Genomic DNA, 7,231 nt, shown 5'->3' on the forward strand with positions numbered 1-7,231 from the left:
CCACGCAGTTCATTTTTTAGCACAGAATAATATTCCATTGTCCATATGAACCCCGGTTGATTTTTTATTTTTTTTTTATTTTTCTATTCCCTGTATAATTGCACCCCCTTATTTTGACACCAATCCTTTCCCTGCCCCCCATAGTGTGTCTCTGTGAACCCCAGTTTATTTATCCATTTTTTTACTGAAGGAAATTTTGATTCCAAGTTTTGGCAATTTTGAATAATGCACCTATAAACACCCTTGTACAGATTACTGCGTAGATATGCATTCATCTGCTTTAGGTAGATTCCAAGGGGCATGATAATTGGATCACATCGTAACAGTACTTTTAGTTTTGTAAGAAACTGTCAAATTGTTCTCCAAAATTACCATTTTACATTCCCTCTAGCAATGAATGAGAGTTCCTACTGATCCACATCATTGCCAGGATTTGGGGTTAATCAGTGTTCCAGATTGTTACCATTCTAATAGTCTATACCTCCACTCGTTTTAATTTGCATTTCCCTGGTGACATATGATGTAGAGCATCTTTTCATATTCTTTTTACTATCGGCATATCTTATTTGGTGAGGGAGTCTATTATGTTATTTGGTCATTTTTTCATTAGGTTATTTGCTTTGATATTGTTGAGTTTTAAGGGTTCTATTTTATTTTGGATAACAGTCCTTTATCAGATGTGTTTTTTGCAAATATTTCTTCCCAGTCTGTGGCTTATCTTCCAAATGTCTTGAATTATTGCAAAGCAGAATTTTTCAATTTTAATGAAGTCTAGTTCATATATTTCTGTCATGAACTGTGCCTTTTGTGTTGTATCAAAAACAGCATCACATATCCAATGTTATCTAGGTTTGCTCCTGTTATCTTCGAGTAGTTTCAGCTCTGTATTTTACATGTATGTCTATGATTCACTTTGAGTCAATTTTTGTGAGGGGTATAAAGTCTGTATGCAGATCCATTCTTTTGCATGTGAATGTCCTATTGTTGCAGCATCATTTGTTAAAGAGGCTTTGCTCCTTGTAATATTCTTGCTCCTGGGCCTACCCTGGTGGTGCAGCTGTTGAGTGCTGGGCTGTAAAGCTTCCTGTAGCCTCTGCAGTGTCAGTTCAATCCCCGGCCACCAGCGAGGGTCCTACATGGGGTGGCAGACCTCTCCTGCCATGCCCGCTGCTCCCCTCAGCAATGTATTTTGTCAGTCTGCCTGTTCTGTTCCCCGCTCCGGCTCTGGTGAATTGTCTCACCCTCCCACGCTTCTGACTATACTCAGTGCTTGTATAAATAAATAAATAAATCTTTAAAAAAAAAATATTCTTGCTCCTTAAAGATCAGTTGATTATATAAGAATCTAGTTTGGGTTTTCTATTTTATTTTATTTTATTTTTCCACCAACATAGTGTCTTGATCACATAGCTTTCTAGCAAATCTTGACGTTGGGTAAAGAGAGTCCTCCAATTTTGTTCTGCCCTTCAATATTGTGCTGCTTGTCATGGGCCTTTAGTCCCTCCATACAAACTTGAGAATCAGTTCCTCTATATCCATAAAATAACTTGCGGCAGTTTGGGGAACAACTGATATCTTGGCAACGTTGAGTCTTTCTATCCTGAATTTGGAATGCCTCTCCATTCATACAGTTCTTTGATTTTGTTCATCAGATTTTTGCAGTCTTTTGCCTATAGATTGTATACATATTTTGTTAGATTTAAACCTAAGTATTTCATTTTTGGGATACAAATATGATATTGTATTTTTAATTTCAAATTCTGTTTATTCACTATTAGGGTATAGAAAAGCAAATGACTTTGTATATTAATGTTGTAACCTAAAACCTTATTAGTCATTTGCTTACTACTGAAACTGAGAATTCAAAGTTAACAGCCTTGCCTGTGAGCTTCTTATAGACACCAGAAAATGTTTCAACCTTGTGTTCCATGTTGTTCTCTTGCGCTTTTTATCCCAATGGACCTTTGTGAGCCTGCTGCCATCCATTTTCACATGGATCCTCTTGCACACAGTCTCACTCAGAAAGACAAGTCCTCCAAGATGGCATCTTGCACAGCTGACAAAGTGCAGCTCCTGATGCACTTTTGCTTATATTTGTAGGGCTTTACCAAGTTGGCTTAGGAAGAACTCTCTTCTGAGCAATGAAGGCCACGTGCTTCCCACTGAACTTCTCAAGTTCCCACACCAGCTAGACTTGGGTTTTTTGGAAAGACTTCAGTTGAGGGATAGGAATAAAGAGTATGATAGCTTTCGGACCTCCACCAACTCAATTTCCTTGTCCACAGTGACATTCAGCTCTGGCAGCTGCACCTTGAGGTCCAAGTTCATCTTTGGCTCCAGCAGCACCTGAGAGATGCCAGACTCAAACTAGCCCCAGGTTCTCACCTTTGGGCTTCACGATCTTTATGCTAGAATTGAACATGGCCTTCTCCTTGTAGAGCGCTGGCCTGGGAAGAGCTATAATCACTTCTTAATTCCAACCTTTCTTAATTAATTCTTTCACATTTTCTATATAGACTATGCTCAGTTTCTGGCAAAGACAGTATTATATATTACTATCCAATCTATATACATTTTAACTTCTTTATTGCCTTACCACATCAGAAAAAATTTTCAGAGTGATATTGAAAAGAAATGATGAGAGAATACATCCTTGTTTTATACCTTATGTTAATGGTAAAGTTTTAATTTCTCACTCTTAAGGATGATGGCAACTGTAGATTTTTTTGTAAATATTCTTCATAAAGTTGAGGAAGCTCCCCTTACTCCTAGGGTAGTGAGATTTTTTTTATATATATTATGAATGTGTATTGGATTTTGTCAAATGCTTTTTCTGTATTTACTGTGAATATCATGTAATTTTCCTTTCTTAGCCTGTTGATGTAATGAATTATATTATTGAATTTTCAAATATTGTACTAGCTGGGATCAATCTCTTTTGGCTATGGTTCTAATGTTTTATAAGTAAATTTTATCATTTATAATTTTATAATTAAAATTCTAATAGTTTGTTCAGAGTCATTGCATCAATCTTTACAAAAGACCATTATCATTTTCTTATAATGTCTCTGTCAGATTTTGATATCAGGGTAATGATGGCCTCATAGAATTATATAGTTAGGAAGTTCTTCCTCTGTTTCTATCCTCAGAAAGGTATTGTGGACAACTGGTATTTTTTGCAAAATATTTGGTAGTAAACACCAGTGAATCAATGTGGGTGTGATGTTTCCGGTTTCAGGTTATAGAAGATAATATTAATTGCTAATTCACCTTTTTAAAAATGGACAAAAGCCTGTTGAGATATCCATTTCTTCTTGTGTGCATTTTGGTAAACAGTGTCTTTCAAGGAATTGGTTTAATTCATCTCGATTATCAAATTTATGGGCATAAATCTGTTCATAATATTCCTTTATTATCATTTTAATTTCCATGGCATCTATAGTAATGTTTCTCTTACATTCATGACATTGGTAATTTGTATCTATTCTGTTTTTCACAGCATGCCTAGTGGAGAACCAGATTTTGATTTCATGGCTTTTTCTCTATTAAATGCCTTTTCTGAAATTCACTGATTTTTGCTCCAATTCTTAATATTTCTTTTATTCTGCTTACTTTGGATTCAATTTGTTTTTCTTTTTCTAGCTTCCTAACATGGAAACCTCAATGACTGATTCAAATCTTTCTTGTTTAATATATGCATTCAATATTACAAGTTTCCCTGAAAGCACTATTTTAACTGTATCACACAAATTTTGAGAAATTGTAATTTTATTTAAAATATTTTTAAATTTTTCAAGATTTCTTTTTTGATCATTTATAAATATGTTGTTTGAAATCCACATATTCTAGGAATTTTCAAGTTATCTTTCTGTTACTCTGATTTCTAGTTTAATTACATTGTGATCTGAGAGTAGACATTTATAATTTCTGTTCTTTTAAATTTGTTAAGGTATGTCTAATGGCCCAGAATGTGGGCTATCTTAGTTATATTGCATGAGAACTTGAGAAAAATATGTATCCTGCAAATGATGTACTCTATAGATGTAATTATATCCAATTAATTGATGGTGTCTTTCAGTTCAACCGTGCCTAACTTCTTTTCTGCCTGCTGTAGCTATTCATGTCTTAGTGAAGGGTGTTGAAGTCTCCAACAATGATAGTGGATTCATCTATTTCTCCTTGCAGTTCTTTCAATTTTTGCCTCACATAGTTTAACTAGCTCTTATTAAGTGAATACATGTTATTCTTTACCCATTTACTTTTAAGCTATGTGCATTGTTAATTTAAATTTGGTTTATGTAGACAACATGATCTACTCTGACATCTCTCTTAACTGGTACATTTAGGCCACTGACATTTAAAGCAATTGTTGATATAAGTGGATTAATATCTACCACATTCATTACTGTTTTATTTTGTTATCTGTTTATTCCTGTCTTGCATTACGGTTTTTTTGGTGATTAAATTTAGCATTTATGAATTCCAGTATCTCCCATATCTTAGCATATCAATTATACTTCATTTTTTGCATTTTTAGTGGTCACCATGGAGTCTGCAATTATAGTTTAATTTTTAAATTTTTAAAAAATTAAATATTAACCCATGTTTGTTATAACTGATGAAAATCACATAAATATATAAAGGAAAAATGAATAATTTTAGCACAAGCTAAATCTATCTTTTCCTCTCTTAAGATACATGGGCACTATCTCCACTTCCACTCTTTCCCTGTACATATAAACATAATATGTACTCACTGACACCATTTTGCTTGCTTTTTTGTCAAAACAAGATTACACTGTATAGAGAAAGTACTCTGCAATTTAATAATAGATCATGGGCACCAATTCAGGTCTATAAAGATCTAGATAATTCTTACACAATGGAATATTATTCAGCAATCAAAAAAAGATAAACTCATGCCATTCACAGCATTGTGGATGGAGCTAGAAGGAATTATGCTCAGTGAAATAAGCCAGAAGGAAAAAGAAAAATAACGGATGGTTTCACTTATAGCAGGAAAATAGGGGAACCAAATAAGACATCAGTGTAAAAAAATAATAACAGTACAAAACACAACAAAGCAAAAAACAGGCAATTATAAATCAGAGACATCCTGCAGGGGAGGAGGAGGGAGAGGGATCAGAGGGAGGGAGGGAGGAACACAAGAACTGAGGTGATGGTGCACTGGTGCATTGGTGAAGGAAACTCTGGGGACTGCACCTGAGGAGGTGGGGGGAAGCAAATATTGTTTAAAAATGAACAGTGATGTAAAAAAATTAAAAAAAATAATTTTAAAAAGTGTTAAAAAAATAAAACAAAAAGTATTTTTAAAACAAAAAAAAAATCACAATAATTCTTTTCCACAACTCTCTGTGGTAGACAGACTCTCGTCTCCTGTTGTTCATACATTATGTAATAACTTTGCTTTAATGTAGACAGAATGTGACTTGCCTCTAGGCAACACAGCACTACAAAGAAGATTGGGTGTATGTGATTATGTGCACATGACTATAAAATTATAACATTTGTCTTAATATGAGAAACACTCTACTTTGCTAAATTTAAAGAAGCAAGTTGCCATGTTGTAAACTGTCCAATAGATAGTGTCACAGAGCAAAGAGGTAAGGACAAGCCTACAAAAAAAAAAAAAAAAAAAAAAGGTGATACTATACATGGCAGCTTGCAAGGAAAACTATGCCACCAGTAACTGCACAAGCTCAGAACTTTTTCATTCCCAGCCTGATGAGAAAGGGGTCCAGTGGACCCTTGATTGGAGCCTTGTTAAGACTCTGAAAGAGAGGACCCAACTAGATTGTGACTGGACTCCAGTTCCACAGAAGATGAGATAATAAATGTGCCTGGTTTGGAACCATTACCTTTATGTCAGTATAGTTAAACAGGAATAGAACATTAATACATTACATAATATTCACAGTATATCCAAACAGTCTGCTGATAGATATTTTGGTTTTGTATTTTGTTACCACAATGTTGCAATAAGCATCATGAAAATCTTTGTTTATTTCAAAACAGAGACTGCCACCATAAAAATGTGAAAATAGGGACAATTTTCATTTAAAATATTCATTCTTGTTAACATTACTGATCTTCTCTTTTCTCTGCCCTGATTTCTTCAAAGATCACCTAACAATCTCTGTTTTTAAATCCATAGCCTACAAAGTATTCTCCATGTGCAGGGTATGGAAAAATGTCAGGCTTTTCTGCCCTCCTGCCATCAGGACAGATGATGGATCCTTGCGGTCCTGAATGCATGCCTGATGGCGGCTACCTGGAATAGGGTGTGGGCATAGGTACATGGGATTCATCTGGGCTAAGACTGGGCTTTTAAGGTCAGTGTCATGAGGACGCCAGCAGAAGCCAAGAAGCCGAGAACCAACAGAAGCCAATAGAGAAGCAGAGAACGCTGGAGAGCCCAGATAAGAGTGAAGACTTGCTGGGGGCTGGGAGGCCTGCCAGCCTCCCGGCCCCCCAGCACCCCTGCTTGCCATGTACCTGGTAATCCCAATAAAAGACCTGCAAAAAACCACTGAGGACTCTGACTCCTCCTTTACCTGGTCTGCTGGATCCTAGAAAACCTGCCCTGTGGTCTTCCTGACCCTACACCATGTTACAGGTAGAGGGAGCTTTGTAAAATTCAAAATGACTGTCTCATTTTGCTTCTTAAGACAGATTAATGCTTCTCATTTTTCTCTGTATACAGGTGAAACTCCTTACCATTACTTGCACACCCTTCATGACTGGCCTTTAATTTATATTATCAGATAGATGTCTCACTTCTGTCATTACTCTGCAATCTTCAGTAAAGTCAATCTCAACTTCTTGAATTTATGTGAAAACTACCAGCCCTGTGCACATGTCATTCTTTTTCTCAAAACATGCACTTTTCCACTCCATTCTGCACTCCTTAGGCTAACTTCTAGTTGTGGTTTAACATCAAATCTACATACCATTACCCTGAAAAGCCTCATCTGAAGTCCCAATTCTGGGGTTACACTTCCCCTCTCTACTTTCCCATGTCTAAGCACAAAACACACTCTGTTACAACAGGAGATATGAGAACCACCTCAGAAGTGCCATTTTCTGTTTTGCATAAAATCTACTTGAGGAACTGATTGCTGAGATTAACCTTCTGGCTAAAAGACATAAAAGGAATGTAGTTCTCATAGGAAATTTATTTTCTCACCATTTAATCAAAAAGATAAAACAA

General features: G+C 35.7%; 1 pseudogene across 1 annotated transcript; it reads right to left on the bottom strand.

The window, feature by feature from the left end:
- Nucleotides 1-1,834: 1,834 nt before the first annotated feature.
- Nucleotides 1,835-2,422, bottom strand: LOC311171767 (small ribosomal subunit protein eS7-like; annotated as a pseudogene). The gene has a single exon. The product of its transcript is annotated as a small ribosomal subunit protein eS7-like (transcript).
- Nucleotides 2,423-7,231: the final 4,809 nt, after the last annotated feature.

The sequence above is a fragment of the Talpa europaea genome (assembly GCF_964194135.1).
Source record: "Talpa europaea genome assembly, chromosome: 6".
Taxonomy (NCBI): Eukaryota; Metazoa; Chordata; class Mammalia; order Eulipotyphla; family Talpidae; genus Talpa; species Talpa europaea.